Source organism: Panthera onca, chromosome B4 (genome assembly GCF_046562875.1).
Source record: "Panthera onca isolate mPanOnc1 chromosome B4, mPanOnc1 haplotype 2, whole genome shotgun sequence".
NCBI lineage: Eukaryota > Metazoa > Chordata > Mammalia > Carnivora > Felidae > Panthera > Panthera onca.
The window spans coordinates 82,765,218-82,779,177 of NC_138345.1; the positions used below are offsets into that span (position 1 = coordinate 82,765,218).

A 13,960-nucleotide genomic window follows, 5' to 3' on the forward strand; every position below is an offset into this window, starting at 1 on the left:
TGGGAATTGTAGTTCTCTCTTGGGGGTTGGCCTGGGCGTGGCGCAGTCTCTGCCTATCAGCACCGACGCTAGGTCCACCGCCCCTGTGGGTAGAAGGAAGCTGCCCCCTTTCCCGGAAGCTGTGCAGAAAGGTGAGCGCTTGAGCCTAGGTTCTTAAGATGAAGGAGAAAATGATGTTCTCCGCTAACTGTATGAATGTCTTAGAAATAACGCATTTGAACAATGTAAGCCAATATCTTTTTTAAGAGGGTTTGAAAATTAATTCTTCATAGAATTATTAGGTACGATATGTGGAAATAAACGAAGACCAACCTAATGAGAAAATCAAAGACTATTCGGAGCTTGCTATATAGCAAGGAGGTCAGCTGCAGACACTTGAGTTTTGGCAGAGTCAAAGGCAGGCAGAAGAGTGGAAAAGCTTTATAGTGGAGGGGGAGGGGAGAAGGTTTCAGGCTTGTTTGCATGGAAAAGCTGTAGTTGGACTAACTAGGAGCAGGGGCATTCTATGTGACTGATTCGGGGCTCATATTTGGCTTCCTCTGGTTGGTCCTAAATTGGAAGTGGCCACAAAATCTAGGGAGGCTGTCATTTATTAATCAAGTCCTGGCCATTTTGGGCCAGTTGCTACAGGGCTTTTGGTTTGGCTTCCTAAACTATCACTAGAGGCAGCAGTCTGACTTCTGTAAGTCTGACTTATAGCAGGCTGGCTTCCTGAGCTGTTTATTATAGATAAGGGGATTGGTTTCCTGGGTAGGCTTGTTCAGGTTGTGGGTCAGAGTTCTGTTTTTTGGTTTTTTAAGTAAACTCTGTGCCCAAAATTGGGCTAGAACTCATGACCCTGAGTTGCATGCTCTACTGACTGAGCCAGCCGGGTACCCTCAGAATTCTGTTGTTTTTATATATTATCTGGCTACTCTTTGTATATTCAGTCTCTCAAATAGAACACCCCAGGGATCTTGCAATATCATGGAGAGCTTTCCGAGTAGGAAAGGAGCCTGTTTGCTGCTAATGTGCAAATCTGCCAATCAGTTGTACCTAGTAAAGATACACCTCATTGCAAATGTGGACTGGGGTGGGCAGTCTATAATCACAAAAAATATGTCATTTGAAAGCCATTATTTTCATGAATTTTATGTTTCCAATACCGATAGAAGAGAAAGGAGAAAATAGAATCTCTAGTAAGTTATTATTAGCCTAATCTTGAAAATGATCACTGGTCTCTCAGCTCCTGTGGACAAAGTGATCAAAAGCAGACTCTGGGCAGACTATACTTATTTGAATATTCCTTAAAACCTGGTTTCCTGCACAAATCTTAGTTGATTTTTACAATCCCTATGCATTTTGTTTTGGGTGAATTTTGTTATTGGGAAAGTCTTCACTCTTTTCCAGAGTGAAAAGTGCTTTTTTCCAGAACCACTTGTGTCTGGAATTTTTTTTTTTTTTTTTTTTTAGTGTGTATTTATTTTGAGAGACAGTGCAGGTGGGGAGAGGGGCAGAGGAAGAGAGAGAATCTCAAGCAGGCTCAATGCTCAGCATGGAGCCTGACATGGGGCTCGATCTCACCACTGTAAGATCATGACCTGAGCCGAAATGGAGTCCAACACTTAAACACTTAACTTTTAGGAATTGACTTCTTTGGGATATTTGAGGGTACCCTGTTTGAATTTCAGGACCACTAAGGCATGCAACACTTGAAGGGGCCAAGATATAAGGGGAAAAAAAGCAAAGGAAGTTATATTTATTGAGTTCCTACTGTATGCTCAATTTATTTAACGTTAGTTTTCTCATCAGGAAAAAGGGAATAATAATAATAGCTAATATTTATATAACATTTGCTGTGCTGTGAAGTACCCTTTTGAGAATTTCCCCTCTACTTTACACCTGTCAGAATGGCTAAAATAGGGGCACCTGGGTGGCTCAGTCGGTTGGGCGTCTGACTCTTGGTTTCGGCTCAGGTCATGATCTCATGGGTCATAGGTCCGGGCCCCGCATTGGGCTCTGTGCTGATGCCACGGAGCCTGCTTGGGATTCTGTCTCCTTCTCTCTCTGCCCCTCCCCTGCTCTCTCTCTCTCTCTCTCTCAAAAATGGATAAATATTAAAAAAAAGTATTAAAAAAAAGAATGGCTAAAATAAAGAAGAGAAGAAAAAATAGGTGTTGGCAAGGATGTAGAGAAAAAAGAACCTTTGTGAATTGCTGGTGGAAATGTAAATTGATGCAGCTACTATGGAAAACAGTATGGAACTTCCTCAAAAAATTAAAAATAGAAATACCATGATCCGTTAATTCCACTACTTGGTATCTACCCAAAGAAAATGAAAGCACTAATTAGAAAAGATATATGCACCACTATATTTATTGCAGCATTATTTACAGTAGCAAAGTTATGGAGGCAACCCAAGTATCCACCAATAGATGAATGGGTAAAGATGTGATATATTTATAGACCCATACAATGGAATAGCAATTAGCCATAAAAGAGAATGAGATCTTGCCATTTGCAACAACACGAATGGACCTAGAGAATATAACGCTAAGTGAGATAAGTGAGACAGAAAGACAAATACCTTATGATTTCACTCATGTGGAATCTAAGAAACAAAAAGACAAAGAAACAGACTCTTAGACACAGAGAACAAACTGGTGGTTGCTAGAGAGGAGGTGGGTAGGGGATGGGTGGAATAGATAAAGGGGATTAAGAAGTATTAACTCTCAGTTATACTCAGTTATTCTCAGTCACAGAAATAGTCACAGCATAGGGGATATAGTCTATAAGATTGTAATAACACTGTTGGTGACAGATGGTAACTACACTTATCGTGGTAAACACTGAGTAATGTATAGAATTGTTAAAAAACTTTTATCCTTTGTGGGGCGCCTGGGTGGCTCGGTCGGTTAAGCATCCGACTTCGGCTTAGGTCATGATCTCACAGTTTGTGGGTTTGAGCCCCGTGTCAGGCTCTGTGCTGACAGCTTAAAACCTGGAACCTGCTTTGGATTGTGTCTCCCATTCTCTCTCTGCCCGCCACGCCCTGCTTGTGCTCTATCTCTCTCTCAAAAATAAACATTAAAAAAATTTAAAAAATGTTATCCCTCGTTAAGAACCCTATATGGTAGATACTAATATTATCCCTATTTTATAGATTGAGAAATACGCAGAGAATTTAAATACTTCGTCCAAGTTCACACTAGCTCGTAAGTGGGAAAGCCAGATAGCCTGGATCCACAGTCTGTGCTTTTAACCCCTAAGCTACATGCTGTGTCTCTACAAGGGGTTGTCGTGAGAATGAAATGAGATAAAGTGAGAGGTTCCTGGCACACTTCATAGGCCAGAACCACTCAGTGTGAGAAAGCTATTGGGTGCAAGTGCTCTGGTATGGAGGTTTTTATCCCAGTTGCCACTGGGAGGCAGTATTGCCATTCAGTTGGTTTCCCCTTGTGCTTTCATCCACAGAGGTGCAAAACCCCTTTGTCCTTCAAGTCTTACACTAGGTACCATCCTGTTTACTTTTACTACTTACATCTACTGTCATCCTCTTTGGGTAACCCATCAGTCCCAGGTCTCCCCAAGTTATTTGCAGACTTTGACACTTACCTCCTGGATTTTCCTTCCAGTTCTACTCCTATTGTTATTCTGGGTGTTTTTAGCATGTAAAAAAAGATGATTTATTTGGTAGATAGATGCACAGTTAATGAACATTTGTACTGGGCACTTAGCTAGTCCTGGGGGGAAAATTAATGGCATGGTTTCTGTTTCTGAGAAAGTTACAGCCTAGTAGGGGCCAGAGACACAAATCAAAAAGTGTAATCAAGTGTTATAGATACATTTGTAAACCAGCTGTCTTATTGGCATCAGCATTTTCCTTAAGACTTGGGTAAGATTGGTACGGGGAGCACAGGCACAAAATTGTAAATGGAATGGCACTTTTAGGAAACTGCCGGTGGTTCCATATGGACAGAGCTCAGACTTGAAGGGAAGGCCTGGTGAGAGATGGGGCTGAGAGGCAAGCCATGGCTAAAGCATTGCATGCCAAGTGAGGGAGTGTGGAAATAAAAATTATTTATCTTCCATTTTTGTTCAGCTTTGGTTAAAATTAAAATAAAATATTGGTCATATCAGTATTTGATGAGAAGTCTTGGGAGTAAATCATCTTGTTGAAATAAGTAAGTTGAAAATTTGAAGCACTCCTGTGCTAGTTATCTTCCTCTTTCATAAGGTAAGAAAGAGAATATTAGAGAATATGTTCTGATGATGCAAGAGCATAGTAAAGAGAGACTATCTAGTTGGGGCCAAGGTCATATTTAAGTTGAATTATGATAGGTTCAATCTCTTGTTATCATAAACTACTGAAAAGTAATAAAGAGCACCACTATATTTGTTTAATGGCAAAGTTTTAGTTTAATCTTATAGAGGTGATTCTTTGAACCACAAAGCAAATGATGGCCACAAAGCTGATAAAACATGTTATGGGACATTGCAATTGTTTTTTAATCTATATATTTGATATCATAGATAAAATTAAATTTTTTTCCACCTAAACTGTAAGTGAACCCATCAGTTTTTTGATAAGTAACCTGCCCATATATGTCTTATATGGGTTTTCTTATTAGTCATAAAACTACATATTCTTTGGGTCTAGCTTTCTTCTTGCAGACTGCTGAAAATAAAGAATAGCATATTCAAATGAAAACACATCAAGCCTTGTTCCCCCATAGGAATTTGGATTGGTCAGAAGACAGTGGGGAGCCATGGAAGGCTTTTAAGCCAGGGAGAAGCATAATCAAAGTTGTGTTTTTGTGGAGGGCAGATCAGAGGGAAGAGAGCAACCGCAGGCAGAGCAACCCCAGAAACTGTTGCTAGAATCTAGGTGATGAATACCTATGGCCTGAACTAAGGCAGTAAAGTGGAGATGGAGGAATTTGGGTGGACAACCGATTTAAGGAGGTAGAATTAATATTGAACGGATGTGGGGAATGAGGAAGTGGTCTAGGTTGATTTCTCAGGTTTCCGGCTTGGGCAACTGGAGAGAAGGGGATTGTCTGGCACCTAGCGGGCACTTACTGCATTCTTTGAGTGCTTGTTGAATACGTTTAGGATAGGAAATAACATGAAAATGAGGAGGATCTGATTGCGGTGAGGCGTCATTATTTCAGTTTTGAAAAGTTGAATTTGAGTTACTGCTGTGATACCCCCTAAGCACCTTATGCTTTTCTTTCATAGTCCCCATTAGTATGTAATTATATATTTATTTGTGGGAATAGATATTTAATGTCTATTTTTCCTACTAAGACTGTAAGTCCTAAAACTTCAAATATCAAGTCTATTTTACTCACCTCTACTATCTCCGGTAATTTGGTAGGACCTAGCACATAGTAGGGATTCTGTTTATGAAATGAATGGGTGAACCCAGGTGGAAGATGTTCAGCAGGCACTTGGATATGAGGAGCTAGATCTCAGGAGTGATCTGGACTGAAGGCAGAGATTTGCAAGTCATTAGCACTCAGATCAGGGTTGAAGCTGGTGATGACTGAGGATGTGTATAGTGAGAAGAGAAGAAAGGCCACGATAGAACTCTTAAAGACATTGACTTTAAAAACTGGGTAGAGGAGGGGGTGCTTGGCTGGTTCAGTCAGTAGAGCACGTGGCTCTTGATCCCGGGGTTGTGAATTTAAGCCCCACGTTGGGTGTACAGATTATTTAAAAATAAAATCTTAAAAAAAAAAAAAAGTGGGTAGAGGAAGAGAAGCCAGTAAAAGACAATGTGAATGAGTAGGAGAGCTGGGAGAGCATGATTTCTTAAGAACCAAGAGGGAAGAGTTATGACAGGGTGCTAATACCAATTCCAATCTGGGTGGGGGGTGTTCCCACATATCCAAACCAATTCTTCAGACACCAGCTGGATGTCCTACAATTCAGCTCGATTCTGACACTATTGACCTGGAGATAGCATCAGATTCCATGGGTTAAGGGTTCAATCCCATAAGACTGCCCCACTTCAGATGCCAACCGTAAGCCCAGGTAATCACCTGTGCTTCTGACCAACTGGCTATAAATCAGAGGGTCCCCCAAACCCCTCCTTGGGTTTGATTAATTTTCTATAGCTGCTCACAGACCCCAGGAAACCCATTTACTCACTAGATTACCAATTTATTGCAAAGGATATGAATCAACAACCAGAAGAAGAGATACACAGGACAAGGTATGTGGGAAGGGGCATGGAACTTCCATGCCATCTCCAGATCTTCCTGAATCTAGTTTACACGTGTCCACCAACCTGGAAGCTCTCTGAACCCTGCCCCTTTGGGTTTTACGGTGGCTTCATTATGTAGGCATAGTTGATTAAATCATTGGCTGTTGGTGATTATACTCTATCTCTAACCCCTTGCTCCTCCCTGGAGGTCTGAAGGTGGGACTAAAAATTCCAACCTTTTTTTTTTTTTTTAAATGTTTAGTTATTTTGAGAGAGAGAGAGAGAGAGAGAGAGAGAGAGAGAAATTGGGGGAGGGGCAGAGAGAGAGGGAGACACAGAATCCAAAGCAAGCTCTAGGCTCTGAGCTGTCAGTACAGCCACCCAGGCGCCCCTAAAAATTCCAGCCTTCTATTCCTGGTTGATTTCTGAGGCAACCAAGGAAGTGCTTGCCAAGTCATCTCATTAACATAAACCCAGTTGTGGTGGAAAGGGGCTTGTTAGGAATAAGTCACCCCTTTTACTTTCAGGGCTCTGAAGTGATTTCAGAGACTGAGGACAAAAGGTCAAACATTATAAGGAAAGATGTACCCATTGCTCTTTATCCCTCAGGAAATCTCAAGGGCTTTGGGAGCTGTGTGCCAGAAACATGATGAAGACCAAACATATGTGAAAAATATTTCTTATAAATCACAGTATTGCATACTGATATATGTTACAATATGGATGAACCTTGAAAACATTATGTTCAATGAAAGGAGCCAGTTACAAAAGGCCACATAGTGTGTGATTCCATTTATGTGAAATATCCAGAATAGGCAAATCTATAGATCTGGAGATTAGATTAATGGTTGCCTGGGGCTAGGGAGGGGAAGAATGGTGAGTGACTACTAAAGAGTACAGGGCTTCTTTTTAGGGTGAAGAGTGTTCTGAAGCTAGATACCCTGTGAATATACCAAAACTCACTGAGCCATACACTTTGAAAGGGTGAATTGTATGGTATGTGAATTTTATCTCAATAAAGCTGTTATTAACAGGGGCATCTGGGTGGTTCAGTCGGTTGAGCGTCCCATTCTTGATTTCAGATCAGGTCATGATCCCAGGGTCATGGGGTCGAGGCCTGCATCTGGCTCTGTGCTGAGCGTGGAGCTTGCTTGGGATTCTCTCTCTCTCTGTCTCTCTCTCTCTCTCTCTCTGTCTCTCTCTCTCTGTCTCTCTCCCCCCCGTCTCTGCCGCCCCCACTTGCACACATACTCTGTCTCTAAAAAAAGGAAAAAAGAAATCATTTTAAAAAAAAAAAGGGGGTTATTAACACACACAGACACACACCCTGGCTGCAGGCCCCAAGACTAAGCAGTTGCAGCTCTTTGGCAGGGTGTGTGACTGTATGAAGGCCGAGACCCCAGGTTTCAAGCAGCTGATCTCAGATGGGCAATCTGAGTGGGCTCTGCCTAAATTAGTCAGGTTCCCCTCTTCCTTACTCCAGCAGACTTTTACATCTTAGTATTCCAACTTAGATCAGAGGGTGGGGGCTGAAGGGATCAGGAAACTCTGGCTGGCCAGGGCAGCTCTTTTCTTTCTGCTTTTCATTTTGGTTATAACAGATCTGATTCTCCAGCTGAGCAAGGATGACACTGGTGAGAACTGCCAGCTTGGCCCAAGGGAGTAGAGTGGCCCGGGCTCTTACCACAAGAGGGAGATGTTTTGAAAGCAGGGCAGAAGGTGGAGGGTGGGCAGCATGGGGGAGTGGAAGGGGCCACTGCCCAGTGGGATTCATGAAGTCCTTTCAAGTCTCCAGTACTAGACTCCTGAGTCAGTGATGTGTGTGTGTGTTGGGTTGGGGAGGGGGTCTGTGTGGGGAGAGGTCTTGGTAATGATTTTTTCAAAATTTTCTTTTAAAGATTTTTAAAAAATTTTAAGTAATCCCTATACCCAATGTGGGGCTGGAACTCACAACCCCAAGATTAAGAGTCATACACTCTATCATCAGAGCCAGCCAGGTGTCCCAATTTTTTCTTTCCTTGTGGTAGGGTTCCCTCCCTAAGGAGAGAAAACAAAAGAGAAAAGAGGGGGAACCCCCCCCCCAAAACTTGAAGGTAACATGGCTATGCATCTATGTGACAACATCCCTCATGACCTTGTAAACTGAGACTACTTAATCAGACTACATGTTTGTGCGTGTTACCATATATGGGAGACAAAGAAACAGAAAATGTATAAAAAACTATGCCACGGGACTTTCGGGGCCCAGTTCTTCAGGTATGAACCCGACTGAGTGGTGCCGGCAGGAATAAAGTTGCTTCCTGGAAAGAAAAGCCTCGGTGTCACAACTCTGTGCGAGAATCCTGCTACATCCTTTTATTTATTTATTTTAATTTTTTTTTCATGTTTATTTATTTTTGAGAGAGAGAGAGAGAGAGAGACAGAGTGCAAGGAGGGAGGGGCAGAGAGAGAGGGAGACATAGAATCCAAAGCGGGCTTCAGATTCTGAGCTGTCAGCACAGAGCCCCATATGGGGCTTGAACTCATGAACTGCAGGACATGACTTGAGTCGTAGTTGGACGCCTAACTGACTGAGCCACCCAGGCACCCCTCCTTTTATTAAAAAAAAAAAAAAAAAAGTTTATTTATTTATTTTTGAGAGAGGGAGAAAATGAGAGCTGGGGAGGAGCACAGAGAGAGGAAGAAAGAGAATTCTGACCTGGGGCTAGATTTTACAAACCATGAGATCATGACCTGAACCCAAATCAAGAAGTAGGATGCTTAACTGCCTGAGCCACCCAAGTGCCCCCCAATTTTTCATTTTCTTAAAAGATCTTTCAGCTTTGATTCCTGAAGAAAATTTCATCACCTTTTTGTTTCTGCTTTTAAATCTTCATTTCTTTGTTGTTTGGGAAAGTATTGTTTAAAAGTTGAGGATGGTTTTATACTTGCAAATAGGAACCTCTGGGTATGCTCCATAAACTGGGTTTCTTGACACTGGTGAAAATCAACTCTTTCATAGTTAACGTGGTAGCTGTGGGGTAAGTTTGTGAAACTGTGGGTAAGCAAAAGGGGCCTTCTCTAATTAAATCGTGAGAATTGTGTTGCTAAAGTTTGGTAGTCTAGTTTGGGTCCTGCCCTAACCCCACCCCCAACAACCCCACCCCATTTCCCATTGCAAGCAAGCTCTTAGCAGTGGGGAGTGGTGAAATTTTCTTTCTTTCTTTCTTTCTTTCTTTCTTTCTTTCTTTCTTTCTTTTTCTTTTCTCTTTCTCCCTCTGTCTCTCTTTTTCTCACCCCCTCTCTCTCTCCCTCCCTCCCTCACTTGGCCAGTAAACAGGGTTTAATAGTTACATTATTACTTCCCACTTGTTCAGTGGAGAGCAGAGAAGAAGGAAAATTCCAAAGGCTGTTAAACAAGAAGTGTTTGAAATCTGACGTATAATCCCAAACAAGAATTCCTCAGGTAACATTTTTCCTTCTCTTTGTGGGATCTTATATAATGATATGAAATGAAGTGTGATATTAAAAAAAAATGCCTTTTGCTGGAGTATTTGCTAATTTTTTCCCATTTGGCAGAACTTAAGTCACTTTTTGGAATGAGGCTGAGACTGGAGAATGTTAAAATTTATTCTTGGACATATGGAACATCTTCAAAAAGAGTTAGAGGTAACCTAAAGTAAAAGACACATATACACTAAGGATATTAAAATGGAAATTGAGTGCTCGCTTGGCAGCACATATACTAAAATTGGAATGATACGGAGAGGATTAGCATGGCCCCTGCACAAGGATGAAACGCAAATTTGTGAAGGGTTCCGTATTAAAAAAAAAAAAATGCAAATAGGAGTACAAAAAGAAATAGAAAATCAAAGTGATAGAAGAGAGAGGAAAAAATGCTGTCTACAGAGGCTAAGAGAGGGGCTTCTGATCAGCTCAGTCGGTTGAGCATCTGACTCTTGATTTTGGCTCAGGTCATGATCCCAAGGTGGTGGGATTGAGCCCCCTGTTGGGCTCCATGCTGGGTGTGGAGCCTGTTTGGAATTCTCTCTCTCTCTCTCTCTCTCTCTCTCCCTCCCTCCCTAACCTTCCCCCTCCTGCTTCCCCTGCCCCGCTTGCACTCTTTGTCCGTCTCTAAAAAATTAATTAATTAAAAATGAATTTAAAAAAGACTAAGAGAATTAACTATGAACATTAAATTTGGCTTTGAACTTCTAAGATAATACCAAGAACTAGGTAATTTAAAAATAATCAGTAGCATACTATTTACTTAGAAAAGACAAAGTCTCTCCTAGTACTAAATGCATGACAGGATTTATTATGTGGGGTCTTCCACACTGTACAGATGCACGTTGCTCTTGTTAAGAATTTTGCAAGCAAATGCAGAAGTGATTTGCCTCAGACTTTTTTCTTTCTTTCTTTTTTTTAATGTTTATTTATTTTTGACAGAGAGAGAGAGAGCACAAAGAGGGAGAGGGAGACAGAGAATCCCAACCAGGCTCCTCCCTGACAGCAGAGAGCCCTATGTGGAGCTTGAACTCATGAACTGTGAGATTATGACCTGAGATGAAGTCAGGTGTTCAACAGACTGAGCCACCCAGGCACCCATCTTTTTTTTTTCTTTTCTTTTCTTTTCTTTTGATTAAAGAAGTATTTTTTTGGGGCGCCTGGGTGGCTCAGTCGGTTAAGCGTCCGACTTCAGCTCAGGTCACGATCTCACGGTCCGTGGGTTCGAGCCCCGCGTTGGGCTCTGGGCTGATGGCTCAGAGCCTGGAGCCTGCTTCCGATTCTGTGTCTCCCTCTCTCTCTGCCCCTCCCCCGTTCATGCTCTGTCTCTCTCTGTCTCAAAAATAAATAAAACGTTAAAAAAAAATTAAAAAAAAAAAGTATTTTTCTTTTTCTTTGTTCTTTTTTTTTAGAAGTATTTTTATTTTTCTAATTTGAGTCAACATGCAGATCAAAAGTGGATGGTTCAGTGAATTTTCACAAAATTAATACTTAAGTTATAGCCACACAGGTCAAGCAATAGAACATTAACCAGCACTGCAGACAACCCCCTAATACCTCCCTCAATCTCTGACCCCACTCTCTTCCTCAAGGGTAACCATGAATCTGATGGGTAGCAACATAGATTACTTTTCCTATTTATAACTTTGGGTAGGTGGAATCTACACGAAGTTCTTTTGTGTCACAATATTATATTTGTGAGATTCGTTCATCTAATTGTGTATAACTGTAGTTTGTTCATTTTTGTCACTGTATAGCATTCTGTTGTGTGAACATATTTCAACTTATTTATCCATTCTATTGTTGGTGCATATTTGGGTTGTTTTCAGCTTTTGGCTATTACGCATAATGCTGCTATGAACACATCTTATGATGCACATATGCACATATTTTGTTGCCATCGTTATTATGTACCTAAAAGTGGAATCTTTTAGTATAAGAAGGTGGATCTTTATCTTGGGTAGATAAGGGCAAACCATTTTTTTTCAATTGATTGAATCAATTTACTCTTTCACTGGGAATGCTTGCTTGTCTATATTCTTGCCAACACTTGACATTGTCAGCTTTTTTTCAGTTAAAACGTTATGGTGGGTGCATAGTGGCATCTATAATGATAAACATTTATTGGCTTGACTGACATCTAGTCTGTATGTCCAATAGGGGAAGAAAGAATGTTGTGGGGATCAGTCCATGAATCCATGTACTGATTATAGATTTGCTCTTAGGATCAATGACTAGACTGATTGGAGTTTATAGACAAACCCAGGTCTGAAGATTTGAAAGAAGGGAATAAAGGCTGCCTCTTATTTTGCCGTGCACTATATTGCAGAGAGATAGATCCTCTGCTTGAGATTGAAGAAAGTCAGGGTGAACTAGCATGGTCCAGTATGGTGATAAAGAGCTGATAGAAATGATTAAGGACGTTGCAATACATGGAGTTTCACATACTATGAAAAAGTGGTGGCTGAATGCACCAGACAGTTTGAGTTCCCATGGTGAAATCTTCTTTTGAATTCTGGAGGAAGAGGTAGGGCTTATAGAGAAAGGCCTAGAATGGCACTGATAAAGCAGCAGCAACCAAAATAATACTAATAATATCTAACAATAATACAGTGTTTTTTTGTGTTAACTCATTTAACTCTTTCAACAAATCACTGAGCTGTACTTTTCCCATTTTGAAGATGTGCAGCCAGGTACAGAGAGGTTAATCCACTTGCCCCAAGCCACACAACAAGTAAATAATAAAGTCTGGATTTGAACCGAGGTAATCTGGCCTCAGAATCCATGCTCATGATTTTATGGTGTCCACAAAATTAGGGTTGGGGGCAGAGGAGCTCATGCAGAGAGATTCTTGGAAAGGAAGAAAAGGAAAAGTAGGCAGGGAATTAGCCAGGTAGTCTCATTGATATCAACTAGTGTTCTGACAAATGAAATACATTCTGCACTGTTGCTAAAGAGGAAAATCACGGAAGTCTGAAACATCTCCAGATTTATATGTGAGAGTCTTTGGCACACAACAAACACAATGGCTGGTTAGGGAAGCCCAGTTTAGCAGACAGCCTAACACTGAGGATTGCTAATCTTCCCTCCTTTTCACACCTGTATCAGGTTTTTATGGTTGCTCTACTGAGGGATAGATGACAGAGTATCATGGCTAGTTGCTTTTGGGTTTCTGGGTTGCAGAGAAACCAATCAGGGGCAGTAGTTGATATTTACATTTCTAATATCCATGCCAGTGGTTAGGGACCCTATATTTACCCAGATCCCCAGGCAACCAGAAAGGTCAATTCTTGGGCTCCAAACCCTCCTGCTTTCCCCTTGGGGCCCTGTCACTAAGACCTGGGCTGGGGAATGGAATCTGGAGACTGATAATTGGGAGGGAGGAACAAAGGAGGGACACCCTAGTGGGTGCTTAGGCAGAGATTAAACCATCTCTGCTTTCCTGGAGCCCCTGGACATGGCCTACTTCCCCACACCCTCCTTACACCTTTGTTTCCTCTTCCCCTAGCTTCTCCTTTTTCCTCATACTTACATTGCCCCATTCACAAATATAAATAACTTCCCTTGGAGAAGAGCTCACTCTAAATGGGGAGAGGAGGAAGGAAATCTCAGGCTGGGAAGTGGCCAGAGTGACCTCTGACCTCTATATAGTTCATGTAGATAGTCTCAGGACCAAGTCTCCAGGATAGAATGGGTCAATGACTGCACCGTTGGTAAAGAAAAGGCTCAGGGGAAACACCTATAGAGTCATGTTTGGACTCAGTCATCTCCAGCCCAAGGAGGTAGCTCAGTGAAAACACTTACTTAGCAGAACCCAGCCCTCAGTATTGCTCATCTCCTTGAGACTTCTCCCAGAGAAGACTTTGCCTTTTCTCCTCTCAGCCTCATTCGGGTTGTTCCCCATCCTTGCCAACGCTTGTTATTTCTTGTCTTTTTGGCTCCTGTATATATATATATATATATATATATATATATATATATATATATATATATGTATATATTGACTGTATGTATGTGGCTTTGTTTCTGGGCCATTGATTCTGTTCCATTGATCTATATGTCTGTTTTTATGCCAGTAACATGCATCTTTGATTACCATAGCTTTGTAGGATAGTTTGAAATCAGGACGTGTGATGCCTCCAACTTTGTTCTTCTTTCTCAGAATTACATTGGCTATTTAGGGGTCTCTTGTGCTTCCCTAAGAATTTTAGGATTCTTTTTTCTACTTCTGTGAAAATGCCATTAGAATTTTGATAGGGATTGCATTTATTTATTTATTTTTTT

At 41.3% G+C, this 13,960-nt stretch overlaps 1 protein-coding gene and 1 non-coding gene across 2 annotated transcripts in view; both read left to right on the plus strand.

Moving 5' to 3' along the window:
- Window positions 1–31: 31 nt before the first annotated feature.
- Window positions 32–13,960, plus strand: part of HSD17B6 (hydroxysteroid 17-beta dehydrogenase 6) — a 48,261-nt gene continuing 34,332 nt past the window's right edge. Inside the window, exon 1 of the mRNA XM_060657242.2 lies at window positions 32–131. The gene's annotated coding sequence lies outside the window, so the exon portion shown is untranslated. The remainder of the gene's footprint in view (window positions 132–13,960) is intronic.
- On the plus strand, window positions 9,892–9,997 carry LOC132660425 (U6 spliceosomal RNA). Its single transcript, XR_009601776.1, has one exon. It is a non-coding gene; the product is annotated as a U6 spliceosomal RNA (small nuclear RNA).